Source organism: Pagrus major, chromosome 1 (assembly GCF_040436345.1).
Source record: "Pagrus major chromosome 1, Pma_NU_1.0".
In the NCBI taxonomy this organism is placed as follows: Eukaryota; Metazoa; Chordata; class Actinopteri; order Spariformes; family Sparidae; genus Pagrus; species Pagrus major.
Genome location: NC_133215.1, coordinates 9715412 through 9730082, shown reverse-complemented (window position 1 = coordinate 9730082; position 14671 = coordinate 9715412). Strand labels below are relative to the sequence as shown.

The following is a 14671-nucleotide window of genomic DNA, read 5'->3' as shown; positions in this document are numbered from 1 at the left end:
CAAGCACAACAAGAAATTCTCCAGAAAAATATCTATAACCAACACCAAACCAACAACAGTTGCGCAGGGTAACTTTCCAGCCAATCGCCACGAAGGATGAATTTTTCAAAAAGATTTTGCCTCATGGGTTTTGTTTACCTGGGTTCCTCGGTCAGTGTCACCCATATAAATTGGGTACTTCCAACAATGTTATATGAGCACATTTCACGGGTAATAAAACAGTTTATGGCCTTAAATATTGTCGTCAACCTAAAGGAGTTCAGGGCCAGTGTGCTTTGGAAGTAGCATGAGCCGCTAACATTAGTCACACTGAATGCTGCTGCTGGAAACTATACAGTCATTCCACCAATGAGCCTTGAGGTTTGTGATGCCACCGTAGGGCTGGGTGTTGTTTAAAGTATTACAATGTCAATGGTAATTACAGTACCCTTAAAGTAATACTGATACCAATAGGGTACTTCATTTGATACTTTTTTTTACTTTATTCCCTACTTAAAAAAAGCAACAACAGTAAGGTCACTAAATAAGGTTAAGTTGGTGGTGAATCAATAACAGGTTGTGAAACCTAGCACAGAAACTAGCAAAGCAATTTTTTATTTCAGTGAAATCCAAGCTAAGTTTTAACACACAAAAGAAGAGAAATATTAACAATAGTGGACTTGTAACGATTTATCTCCCCTGAAGTAATTATTGTAGGGGTTTGCTCTTGAGGAGAAGGCGATATCTAGTGTTGAAGAAGCCAGAGTTTTCTCCATGGTAGATGATGTATCACGTTACTCGTATTCCCAGTTTTTCTTGAAATAATCCTTTCGTGTTGTCAAAAGTATAAAAATGTATATATAATATATATCTGGGTACAAAGACAAATGTAGGTATTGTTTGAGTGGAGAAGTTTAGATACCAATTGATACTAGGTTATCTTGATTGATAAGGTATCAAGTACCCTCTTAAAACACAATTCTCGCCTCAAAACAAATAAACAAAGGGCACAGGTACTTTACTTTATTGTGGGGGCTGCCACCACAGTTGTTTTACTGCCACATACTGGCATGGAGGCCAAAACACAATAATAACTTCTGCAGAAATTAAAATGCCTGTCTTAGCACCAACAACGAGGACAGAATGACCTCTGAAATGAATGAAATGTCCACAATATATTAAGATGTAGAACAGCCTTGTGAAGTTTGTGACTGCAGCTTGGCAGAAGCTGCCTGAAGGGTTGTTGGCCATTTAGGGTTTAGAGGTCATGTAGTTCTAATAGCTTGGTTTGTAGTCTACTTAGCCCAGTCAATGACAAGGTCATCCAATGCCCCAGCCATCACTTTCTCTCCATTATACTAATCTGAATACTTTATACTGATTTATTAATCTCTCTCTTGCGACCTATCTATGTGTCTGTGTGTGAATGTGTGCTGTAAAGGCCCAGGGCAGAGTACAAGCTTATATATGCTTAACTCTGGTCTCAGTTCAACTCTACTGGATTAGCTCCTGTCCTCTTCTCATGTCACCCTTTCCCCTCCTTCTCCTCCATCCCGTCATTTTCTCTTAGCTCAGGCCACATCTGTTTCTGTTGCCATTCATATGTATTTATTCACACTTACTGCAGCAAACAGATTTTTTTCTCTTCCTCTCCACCAGTCTTTTCCCTCTCTTCCTCCCCCTCCTCTCTCTCTGACATATGGCAGTGTGATATCCACAGCCGCAAGGCTCTAATTTATTTAGCTAACGATCTACACCACCTCCCCGAATAGAGAATGAAGGTCTAGTCTGTCCTTCTTTCCTCCTCTCCCTCTCCATGTCTGTCCCCTTCTCTGTTTTTGCTGTCTTGCGATGTGTCCCTGCCTCACCTGTTGTTCCACGCATGCAAATGAGCACACACACACACGCTCACACACTCTTGTTTAATCTAATTAAGCAAGAACATGTTTTCTCAAGCAGGTTGTAAATACTGAGACTGTATTAGTGGAATGAAATTAGGACCTGCCCTCAGTGTGTGTGTGAGTTTGTGTGTGTGTGTGTGTGTGTGTCTATGTCTGTATATATTGATGTTTAGCAAAAAAATGTATATGCATGTGTGCGCACACATAGTTTTTGGTATGTTGAATGTGTCAGATGTTAATTGCTACAGGATTCTGTGCTGGTCGCATGACTGAACTAATGAATCCAACATGATATTAGTGCACCCTGTCTACAAGAGTGTTTATAAACTGTGTGTGTCTGTGTTATTTATGTGTGCATCTGTGTGTGTTAATGAGTGAATATGCTGTGTAGTGTTGCAGTATTTCAGGCTAATATAGGGGGATCAGACCAGATTTTGGGTTTTGTCTCTGCTTGGCTGCTTTCATTGCAATCTGCCTTTCCTTTTCATTCTGCCCCTCACATTTACACCTTCATACACGCACAGACACTCAAACACACTGTCTCATTTATCCAGCTCTCAATTTAATCCCTTAAATTTACATATTGGTGCATGGCAGAGATGCACACCTTTCTTTCATCAGAACCAGGCTAATGTCCAACTCCTCTCCTCCGCTTGTTCCCTTTCTCCTCTCCTCTTCTCCTGCAGCCTGTCGGAGTGGTTTGGAATGTTAAGCATGTTTCCAAATGAAACAAGAATGAAACAAGAGGTCAGAGGAAAGTGTAGGGCCTGTCATGAGGGGTTGGCTGCCTCTCCTGGTAGGTATAGCAACAAAGTCAGCCTCGGACCAGCTAGTGTGAGTGTGTTCGTATGTGTTGGGACGGTTATTGGTTGTTAGCGTCTGTTTGGATCACGTCAAATTATAACAGATGGCAGGTTCCATTAGTTGCTATATTCACCAGATTACTGATGATGCTCTTTTGGGAGCTTTTTAAGCGTTATTGAGTCTGTATTTGTATGAAAGTGTGAATGAGTGTGTTGGTAAGAAGTAAGGAACTCTCCTATTTTGTGTTTTTGTGTGTGTGTGTGTGTGTGTCTAAGTAGGCCAGCATAGCAGTTTAGTTTGAGTCCAGCTCCTAAGAGGCAGCTTAATAAATTGCTTTTTCTCTGCATCAAATCAGTGGAGAGACATGTGATTGGGATCTATTTCTTGACTGTGTGAGAGGTGTGTGTGTTGTTTGTGTCAGGTGCTGAATTGAATTGTATTTAGCCTGTTTTTATTCCATAGAGCGAGACCTCGTTTGTTTTAGATTTACCTCATTCTGCTGCCTTTAAGAGACACTTTTCATCCATCTCTTTGTTGTTTAGATGGATAAAAGTATGTGTGTCTGTTTACATGTGTTTGTGTGTCAGTGAGGGCCTAGCTAACGCCATACTGAGAGCAAGTAATTAGCTAAGTGTTGTATTTACTCCCAGTTCAACCTGCAATCATTTTAATTTGTTTATTCAAACCGGGCAGCCTGCATTTGTTTGTTCTTTACTAAGGAGTCCTGCACATTTCTGCTGTGTGTGTGTGTGTGTGTGTGTGTGTGTTTAGCGGATATGTTTGTTTACATCTCTAGCTGCAAATCCCAAGCATATTTCCAACGTGCATGTATTTATGTGTGTGTGTTACATCTACTCCACATGTGTAGTTGTGGGCAAGTGTGTGTGCATTTATCTGCATATCTGAGTTGTAGAGTTCATTAGCTATAACACTATACTTTATGGTTTGCTCTCCGGTTGTGGACGGTTTTATTGGAGGACTAATTGGCAGTATAGATAGCGGTGTGTATGTCTGTCTCTCTGTGTATTTTAAAGTCATAGAATTTTAGTGTATTACCCCATGTAGCTGATTGATTCTCACATTCCCATAACCACTGTGAATAGTGAATATTGTTACAGCTTTTATGCATTTTGTTAGTGTACGTGTACATATGTGAGGGCTCCTGGGGGTGTTTTTGTAAGCATTTGTGTGTCTGTGTGAATGTATTTGTGCCAGTCAGAATGTGGGCCAGGCAGCAGCAGCAGCAGATGCAGATCAATGCATCTATTAGCAGTTATATTGATCTAGAGCTCTGTTAAGCCTACTAAACGCTGATCAAAAAGTCCTCTGATACATTACGAGCCCATAACCCCCCCCATCCCCTATCCTTTTACTGTCTCCATCAGTCTTCTTACTCGTGAAATGTGAATCTCGAACCTTCTAACATAGCTTGTATGATATTACTGCAGGAAGGTGAAATATTATATCAGAACAATGGGTTTTCCAATGATCCGGTGATACAAGGCATTTATTTCAATTTGTTTCAGACAAGGCTTGCTGCAGCGTAGACTCAAAAGTTCCTAAAGTTAGTTTGAGTTACAGCAACTACTGATGTGTACAGTTTTTGGTGTTCTCCCTGGCAAAGGAATGGGATTACAATGCCACACGCACGTGCACACACAAACAAAGACATACACACACACACACACACACACACACATAAATACACACACGTACACACCCACATGCAGCCTAACCTCTGGCCAGGGTCCCATCCAAGGTATTAGGGGGTCTTAAGAGGCAGAATTCACTAATGACTTCCTTTATCTCCTACACACAGCTTTAGACCTGATCACTGAGGCTCTACGCGCACACACAAACACAGGCTCACACACACACACTGATATACACAACCAGAAAATACCATGGTTGGATAAAAACAGAAAAGCTATAGCTGTGTTGGCTAGTCAGACTGGATTTTTTCTGATCAGCTTTCTTCTTTTTGTACTTTTTTGTGTATGTTTGTCTGCACTAGGGTTGGAAATCCAGAATGGAAACCATTAAGAACCACTTCCAAAGTGTCGGATCCATTGTAATTATATTCCTCTGACCTTATCAATTCCGTTTATAGAAAGCCTTTATTGTAATTGTACAGAATACAACAAAACGAGGTGCACTACTTCTTATCAGTGCAGTAAAAGATGACAAATATAAATGTTCACAGGAACAAAAACAGTCTCAGGAAACAAACAACTAGTAGACAACATTACAGCCGAATAATAGGTAGTAAAAAAATAAATACAATGCAATATGCTTTTTAAATAGATCTATTATTGCACCAGAATAGTTGGAGTACTTAGGAAGTAGTTGTTGCACAAGGATATCTGTGACTGCACAGGGGTAAATGTAATAATGCTTGATCAAGGAGCTATGAGCTGCTGTGTCAGTGCGCGCTGGCACCTTGGTTAAATAGTAATGGTAACATTTTATAATAACCATCATAAAATGGTAAATGAATGGTTATGAAATGCTTAAATTATTGTAAAGTTGCAACCAATGTTTATAGTTCTTTGTAAATCATTAATAGACCCTGTATAGTTCATCTGTAAACATTATTTGGATGGCCTTTATTAAGTAGCAACTGATGCTTACCTTTACAACCTAAAACCTTTACAATGGCTTAATGAATGGTTTACAAAGCGTTTCATTATTATTATTGTTAACAGTGAAATTACTATTAACCACAGTAGTGCATTGCAAACAATGACTTCAAACGCATCCATTTAGGTTGCTGGAAAATGGAAACAAGAAGGAGTCATGGCAGAGACAAAAATGGTCTGTAGCTTCATTTCACAAAAGAAAGATGACAACAGTGCTCCTTGTAATGTCTGTAAAATGATTATTCCAAGTAAGGCTGAAACATCAGCAACATGCTAAACATCTTTGAAATCAACCTGGGCTTAAATTCCAGGAATGCCATTTACTTGGCACGTCCGATTCTGAGGGTAAGTATACGATGCTATGATTACATTAGTGCCATACAAGCAGGCTTAACAGATTTTTGTTTGACAGAGAAAACCTAAATGAAAGTGAATGCTGTGATAATACTCTCTCATTTCACTTCACTTCACTCCACTTTAGATGATGATGTTTCTACACGTTTCCTCTAAGCTTGACTTAGTCAGGAATCAATATGGAAATCAGTAAAGAATTGGGCCAATAAGTTTTGATAATGTATTGTTTTCAATAACATGTTATCAAATCCCAAATCTGCACATGTGCATGTTTATGCACAAATGAACGTGCAATAAGAGCATGCTATGTAATTTCACAAGTACTAAAGCAATAGTTTTTAGTGCCAGATTGACCTAATAGCCTCTCTAATATGCTTTTTATACTAGACATGAGAAGTTGTGTTTAATGTCTCCTCTCGCCTTCTCTCCTGTTTGGATATTAATTGGGACTTTTGTTCTCACTGCCCTGCAGTAATTGTTTTGTAATGGAAAACTAATGTAGTAGAGAGGTGAGTAACATGTAAAGAAACACTGAAACACAGAAAGAGCAGCAGTAGTGTGGTCGCAGCCAAGGCTTTTATTTAAGAAGCTAGGGCAGGGATTTGGGGTAAATAAGTCAGGTTGGAAGATGAGACTTAAAGATGAGTTGAGATGGGGAAAGAGAAGTAGAAGAGATTTGGCTGGATGAAGGAATGAGGGCAGCTAAGCCTGGTTGCTCATGTAGCTAGCTCACAACACAAAAAGGCACACTTGAACACATGCACTATGGACATAATTCCTGAAAATACTTTAATATTCTATCCCTGGGACATGCTTAATGATTTGTAGCCACCAGACTTCCAGTGCTGTGTGTTAACCTCACACCTCTATTCTCATGGGAGAATTTTCTTCTCGCTCAGAGGAATTGCTCCGCCAATTCCCAGCATAGAGCTCTGCCACTACATGCCACCGTGGGGGCTTAAATCAGATAGACCTTCTGGCTCATATCAGATGTAAACATTCCTGTGTGTGTGTTTGTGTGTGTGTGAGAGAGTTAGACCATCAATATCTTTTCATCACAGGACGGACGAGTGGATGTGTGTGTGAGTGTTTTTTGAGGGAATGAGTATCTCCTCCTTTGTAGAAAACACTGTCTAGACATTATGTGGAAACCTGCTCTCAGCCTTTTACCCTTTTCATCAAACCACTAACACCATCCTTTTGCCTGGATGTAATATGTCTCTTGTCCTTCTTTTCAGTTACCCTTTTTCCGTCACTCCACTCTGGTACTGTTGCGTGAGCAGGCTCCTGTTTGCAGTTTTTGTGTAGGCAGAAAATTGCAATCACTAGCTTAATGTGAGCAATCTGTATCCCACTTTCTGTCTGATTTCTTTCTTCCTGCTGATGTCAGTGTGTTGCGGTTCTTGGCACATGAGCCAAAAACAGACTTTTTTTTTATTGTGCAGTCTTACATATGTATGACTGAGGAAATGAGAATATTTGCCATCTCTAGTCTGGTGCATTTCTTGGGGGGCAATATCAGATCCGTGCCTGTTTACAAAACTGGAAAACTGGACATTTTTAGTACTAGTATTAGTGATGTCAATGGCTAACCATCATTTTTTTGACCGGTTTCTTATGCCAATCTAAAGGTTAATTTGCTTACAGACACGCTGTCTGCTAGTGGCTTTGCTAGAGTAGTGCTTGGTTAAATAGTGAAGCGCAAATTATAACCAACAACCCTGCTGCCAAAGATCGTGTCGCTGCTAGCCCTGGGGAAAAGGTGAGCGCTCCAGTTGGAGGAGCTATATGCTGCTGATCAGTGTGGTGGAGGGACTCAAAGAGTTACTCTGGTAACGTTACCTCAAGCCCGAGTACATTAAGTCATCAAGAGCTACTGTGACTAAACACATGGAAAAGCACTGAGAAAGAATGATGAGCTAAAAGTCAGGATAGCCTGGGCAGACAGGCTAACGTTACCTCTGACTAGTGGACAGCTTTCACAAATGAAAGTTAACTTCACAACTATGGAGATGCAGTCCAGTGCGCTCCTGTCTCCAGCGCTCACACCTCTTGTATTTCACATCATTTCGCATTTTTTTCTCGATAATTAGTTGACAGTTAATGGTCATCGGCTCTTCAAAAGCAAAATTAACCGAAACTGACATCTCAAACCATTGGATATTTCATACAGCCTTGATAATGATTCAATTATATTGTGCATGTTACCACAAACAAAGAGGTATACAGGTTCCGTTACCTTGGCTCATCTTGCTAGAGGCTATTGCCTTGGAAGTTGTTTAAGTAATTTATCAAGCAACAATATTAATACATTTGTTTCAGCTTCTCTATTGTAAGTCTGACAAAATTAAAAACCTTGATTGCCCATTGGACTCAGGAAACTTGTATTAGGCTTTTTGACATTCAGAGACTAAATAATTAATTGAAAAAGAATCAATTGTAGCCCTAACAGTCATTTATTCATCCCTTAGTCAGCAAGTGCTTTTATAACAGACAAAGTACCTGGTTGCTGAATAGTTAGGACACATACAACACAACAGCTAGTCCAAGGTTTAACCACACTCCACAGTTTGACTCCCGCCAGAGGGACTTTTTGTTACATGTCAAACCTCTCACAGCACATTTCACTGCAATGAGTATCAAGTGAACAAAGTGATTATCTTCTCCTCATCAAACAGTTAGCTTTGTATTCTGTTGTCACATATTGTTGTGGAGTATATGCAAAGTGAACCACAATTGGAAATATGATTGCTGGAAACACAGAGGATCGGTAGCAGTCCAGCAGGGTCACGGAGGCAAGCCTAATTAGATATTGGCTGAACGTAGCGTGGACAGGTCTGATTTTTATCTGCCTCAACATCCCTCATAGTCATTATAAACTCACCAAGAGAGACCAGCTGTTATGGCTGACAGTTCTACAATGGACTCGCTTCTTTGTGTGTCGAGGTTCAGAGATAACTTCTAAGCGTTGGAGAGTTTGAAAGAGCTCGGCTAGTTACGCGCACACCCTGACTCCCCTGTGATGTGAAATTGAAAACTGTGATTCATGCAAAGGCTTTCAGACTTTGTCTGTCTCCAGTTTTCTCTCTTTCTCGCTCTCTATCTGTCTGTCTGTCTGTCTATCTGTCCTTCTCTCCGGCGCACTACGGCACATGGCTCGCTTAGAGGATGGAAAAGAATACACATACACACTCCTGCACTTAGGTACTCTCACAAAAAACTGTGAACTTCAATTCTGCCATTTTCCAATCTCTCTCAGGCAACTCTTTAGTAGACTGGGTCTAGGACTTGCAGCCCCAGGGTGCTTTTTATAGCTTTAAACCTGGACTGGTTTGTGTGTATAGAAGAGAGTTTGTGTCTCTGTGTGTTTCATTGAGTCTGCTTCTCTGTGTCTCTATTTGTGTGTGTGTGTGTGTGTGTGTGTGCACGCACTCCAGGGGGACTGCTATCTGATCCATTGAGATGAATGGCCTGTCTGTATCTCCTCTATACAGCTGACACTATCAAATAGCCACTGCCTATCTCTCTCTTTTACTCTCTCCCTCTCTCTTTCCCCTGTGTAACCCTGTTGCCCATTGGTCTCCTCTTACTCTGTTGCGCCCTCATTTGTTGTTTACAAGAAGAGCGAAGGATGACTGGCATTTTATCTTGCAGACGAGAAGAGCAACAAAGATAGAGGACACAAACAAAAAAGAACCAGAGAGAGAGAGAGATTCAAAGATGAAGAGATGGAGGAAGCCTTTCTTTCTGCCAGCATCTGTTGCTGCAGGGCAGAGACAGGGAGGTGTGTGTGTATGTGTGTGTGTGTGTGACAGGGGAAACGTGATGGTCAGGATTAATTCAGACAGACCATTTGATGCCTGAGTGATTCTAGTCTGCCTGTTTCTCCTACTAATGCTTCAGTCTTTCTGATCCTCCTCCTTATCGTTTTCTCTCCTCTTGTCTCCACCTTTTATCTGTCCATCTACCAGTCATCCTGACTATTGCATCATTATTATCGTCTTAATTACTTAGTTTTTACAGTCAGTTGTTGAGGTGTTGTATGCGAGTTATTGGCAGTTGTTTTCCTTGTTGGCGTTGGCAGTGTCACTGTGCTGTTTGGCGCTCAAGCCAACACTGGTGTAAATATTTTCCACATCTACCAGCATTTACTTATTCCCTGTAAATCCTACTTTATTCAGAGAGCTTCAGCACCGACATGAAACACTATTTATGATTAACAGCGCAGTGAAAACAAGACTGATTAAATGTAACATCCTCTGACTCATGGAGCTCATCGGGTCATGGGAGATGCTGTGAATTCAAATTTGGTTGCCCAAAGAGATACAAATGCACAAGTGTGTCTGCAGTTTATGTTCAGCGTAAAACCTTCTTACCTCTGTTGTTACGGTTGGTATTTTCTTCTTTTATTCGTCATTTCATGTATGTTTATTTTTAGATTCATCCTGTCCCCCGTGCCCCAGCAGCTGGATGTCAGTCGGCTCAGTTCAATCACTCCTTTCTGTTTCTTCACAGTGATGCAACATTCGCTGTCTCCACTCTTCTATATTACTTAGTCCTTTGTGCTGAGTTGAGGGCTATGCCTCATTAGGAAACATTAGCAGCTCAACTGGGCAGTAATAACAGCTCCATAAATCACACTGTTCCAGCACATAGTTCTTACTAGTATTAGGGAACGTTATAATTTATTTCCCACAGGTAACACTGCAGGTCAGTTTACTGGTCAATCCAGTGCTGTTAACAACAGATGGGTGATCGCAGCATTGTTTGTCATAGATTAATGCCTTGATGTTTACTGCCTCCAGTTCCTAACTCCTTGTGCTGCTTCAGGCTGTTTTACCAACCCCATTACCTCTGAATCTAAGTCACATATCATGGCCTCACATTTACCCATAGTACCTTGTGGTATACAGTACAGTTCAGTGCCTTTGCCTGCTCAACTTTGTTGCCAGATTGTAAATTCAAACGACTATGTCTAGTCTAGGGGTGAAACCAGATCGATATATCAATTTAATCAAGAATGAGTCAACAATGTGGAAATATTTGAGACTTTGGAGGAAAACAAATCAACAGACAAACAGGCCATCTCGCTCAGTAGTTTGCTAGCTTGTTGCTCTTGCTAATTTCACTGCACTTATTGAAATTAAATATGTGTTGTATTTATGACCAAAAGCAGAAATATCGATTGCCTGAATTGAATTGAATTGAAATTGTATATTGTATAATATCACCAAATATTAGGGATGCTCCGATCAGGGTTTTTTGCCCCCGATACGAGTCCGAGTCCTTTGATTTTTGAGTATCTGCCGATACCGAGTCCCGATCCGATACTCTTATAATACATTTAAAAAATTAAAAAGATCGAAGAAAACTATCCAAGGTGTCCCTTATTTTTTATAATATTTTACCACCCCTCGATATCCCAAATTTACATATCTGACAGTTTGCAACTGCATCGTTCTCGTCACTCACTTTAAAATACTTCCACACAGCAGACATGGTGCGCCACAACTCGCCACTCCGCTTCAAAACAAACTGGCGTGCTGGTCTTCTGCGCATGCGCATGTCGTAAACGGTGGTAGTAAATACTCATTTTATTTTTTTTATTTTGAATCACCAATAGCCCATATATCAACAATCTAATACAAATAATGACTAAATAAATATATATAAAACCGATCTCTGATCGGGTCGTAACGTCCGAGTCCCGATCGAGTCTTCAGTGGCGTGATCGGCCCCGATTTCCGAGTCACGTGATCGGATCGGTACAACCCTACCAAATATTGCATCGTTCAAAGAATCGATATAATATCGTATTGTGATGAAGCTGGTGATTTACACCTCTAGTCTAGTCTTATTGTCTTGTGCCCATTTCATAGCAGAGATTAGATATAGTGCTGTATGTGCCTTTGTTCTATATATGTTCAGGAGCGTCTGTCTGTGTGTTTGTGTGCTGCTCAGCTTTGCCATTCCTGTTGTTGGTGATAATCTGTGGTGTTATTGAGGGTGTTATACTGGGACTTTTATTCTGTCTCTCCTCTTATGACTGTCAGACACACTAATCCTCTTTCCTTCTCATGCACTCTTCTCCTACTCTGTCCTCTCTTCCTCTCTGGTGCTTTTCTGCAGAATAACCAGACTCATGGGACGCTGGCCATACGATTCTACCTCTGCTTTTTCAACAGCTACTATTGTACTCTAACATCACGCTGCTTTTTATTATTTATCAGTGGAATCAACACCTTTTCATTTCTGCCGCTGCACTCATTTCTCCTGAAGTGATTGAAGAAACAAAAGCTTTTTTTGTCTTTTTGCTGTCTGGTTGCACATTTATTAGTCTAGCTGTGTGTGTTTGTTTTATTGTGAAACTGGGTGTGACAGGCGCCTTATTTGATGTTTACCTGTAGTAGACTAATTAATCATTCATAATGCAGCTTGTGTTTTTAATTAAGCCCACACTCAGAAGCTGTTGTCACAGTTGAGCCTTTCTGACAGTTTAAAAAGAGGCATAAAAGCTTGTCTTTCTCTCTCTGCCACCTTCCTTCTCTCGGGTTCGATCTGTTCTGCAGTTGACAGGTAATTTATGAGACAGAGAAAGGAGGGGGCTACTCTCTCACACAGACCTGGCGTCAGCAGACAGACACACACACACACACAAACACACAAACATGCACACACACACACACACACACACACACACACACACACACACACACACACACACACAGAAGGATAAATCACCACCTTGTCTGTGTAACTGATGGTTGAGTTCAGAGGTCAATGACCAATACCTGACCTTACCTGATACCACAGATGACGTCTCTCTCTCTCTCTCTATCTCTATCTCTCTCTCTCCTTCTTCTCTCTCTCGCTCTCTTTGTGTGTGTGCATGCATCTGTGTGTGTGTGTGTTCTGTATTTAAGTGTATTTTGTGTTTAAGTGTATTTGCTGCCATCTTTGCTGGGAAAGGGTAATCAGTTTCCTTGTAGAGGTGATTTAATCTGTAGGTCACGTGCACAGGATGGATTCATCACAGGACAGATAGATCAATGTCATACACACACCCATACACACACACGCATACAGGTAATTTATGTGAGGTTAAATGGTTGGTCAATGGCAGAGCTGTGGCGTTGACCTCCAGGTCATTGTGGGTACTTCTTCCTCCTACCTTCTCGGTCTCTCTGATAGTCCTCTGTCATTTCACATCAGTTGGGGCTGAACAACAAATTCACACACTCCCACGGTTTCCTTGATGCATCGCAGTTTTTTAAGCTGCAGCTTTATCTCAGTCTGTCTGTGTTCCTAGATGTGGGAGGACTCCCCTCTCTTCAGGGAGCGGGATACGATTGTGGAACTATGAAGAAGCAGAAAACAAAGAAGTTAACGGGGTCATGGGTAGTCTTGTTTGTCGTCTCTCTGTTGTGAAAGGTTGTTCAGCGTGTGTGTGTTTGTGTGTGTTTTCGGTGCGCATGTGTATTCTCTCACGACTGATGTCGCTCGCTGGGTAGTTCAGAGCACAGACACTGTGTGTGCATCTTTTTGTAGCCTGTGTATGTATTGTGTTTTAAGTATATGCTAATGTTTTTATCTCACTGCATCCAATCCTATTTTTCAGAGCTGAAACCTTGAGAAATATATTTCTGGCTTTTGTTGTGCAGTAGCATGTGTTTGTGCGGATGTGCACGTTAAAGTGTTTCAAGTAAGAGATCTAGGCCTTAAGTCAAAATGATAGTGGAGTACAATAACAGTCTTTGTCTCACCAAATTATATGGAAAAACCCTCAATCTGCATTTGTTTACTGCTTTCTCATCTCACTCTTGCACTCGTTCATACACATACACACACAACCTGACCCAAAAAGAGCAGGATAAGAAGTTACGGATTGGGAGGAGGTGAAAAGGAAAAACCTTTTTAGTTAACAGGGTGGATGTATGACTGTTTGTGACTGTTTTATTCCTTATTTTTCTAATTAAAGACCATGGAACAATAAAGGGATTTGCCTGCTGTGGGGCTGATGTAAATTTCTTCTTCTTTTTGTGTGTGTGTTTATTCGTATTCTTTAGCACACCAGTGAGGGTACAGTACATATGTCCTTTCTTTAATATCAACATAACAGCATAATCAACTTTACATGTGCACATGTTAATCTACACATGTTTTGTTTGTTTTTTGAAAAATATTTTCCCATCCTGTGTGTTCCAGCTTTTGTTTGTATAAGTACTCAATCATATACTGTATATGCACGTGTGCTGCAGGCACAATGGAAGGCAGGCTCTTGACATTTGCCATATCAGGAAGGCTTCAACCTTCTTTCATGTCAATTAAAGCAATTAAGAGATTAAGTATGTGAATAGAGATTAGCATGAATTACCATATATGAGGGAGGGACCAGATTACTTCCTCTATTCCCTCACTTGCTCTTACTTCTTCCTCTGGCTGTATCTTATCTGAAATGCTCTCTTAGTTGTAGGAAAATCACAAATCTTAAAACAGGATTTCTTATGATTTTACAGCGTGTTTTGGTGTCTTTCACGGGTCAAAAAGAAACTCAGGGGGGTCTATTCAGCATATCTGTTTTATGTTTTCCAAATATGAGAATTTTATATGCAAAATGAGTTGGAGGCAGTTTTGTAGATTTCATTGGAATTTCAAACAGGGAGCATTCCTTTCATGAACAAATAAATAAATGGTTTTGTTTTCTCAGAATGACAAATAACGTGAACAGCAGCAGCAGTTCATAAAACAGCTGGATGTCATCCAGTTTGCTTTGAGGCTTCCAAGCCCATCCCACAGTGCGGTGCTCCCACAGTGTCTCCACATCACACACCCTTGTTGACTGCTACTGGCTCACTGTCAACAAACTTGTGGTGTAATGTACCCTATAGACTGCCTCACACCCGCTGGAGAGAAGGAGCTAATGATGATGATGATGTCATGTTATTACAATATTTCAGCATGTCTGCTTCTGCCAACACGCTGGCGAGTCAACGA

General features: G+C 40.7%; 1 protein-coding gene across 1 annotated transcript in view; it reads left to right on the top strand.

Moving 5' to 3' along the window:
• sdk1b (sidekick cell adhesion molecule 1b) overlaps nucleotides 1–14671 on the top strand; it is a 242598-nt gene that overhangs the window by 23232 nt on the left and 204695 nt on the right. The window lies entirely within an intron of this gene.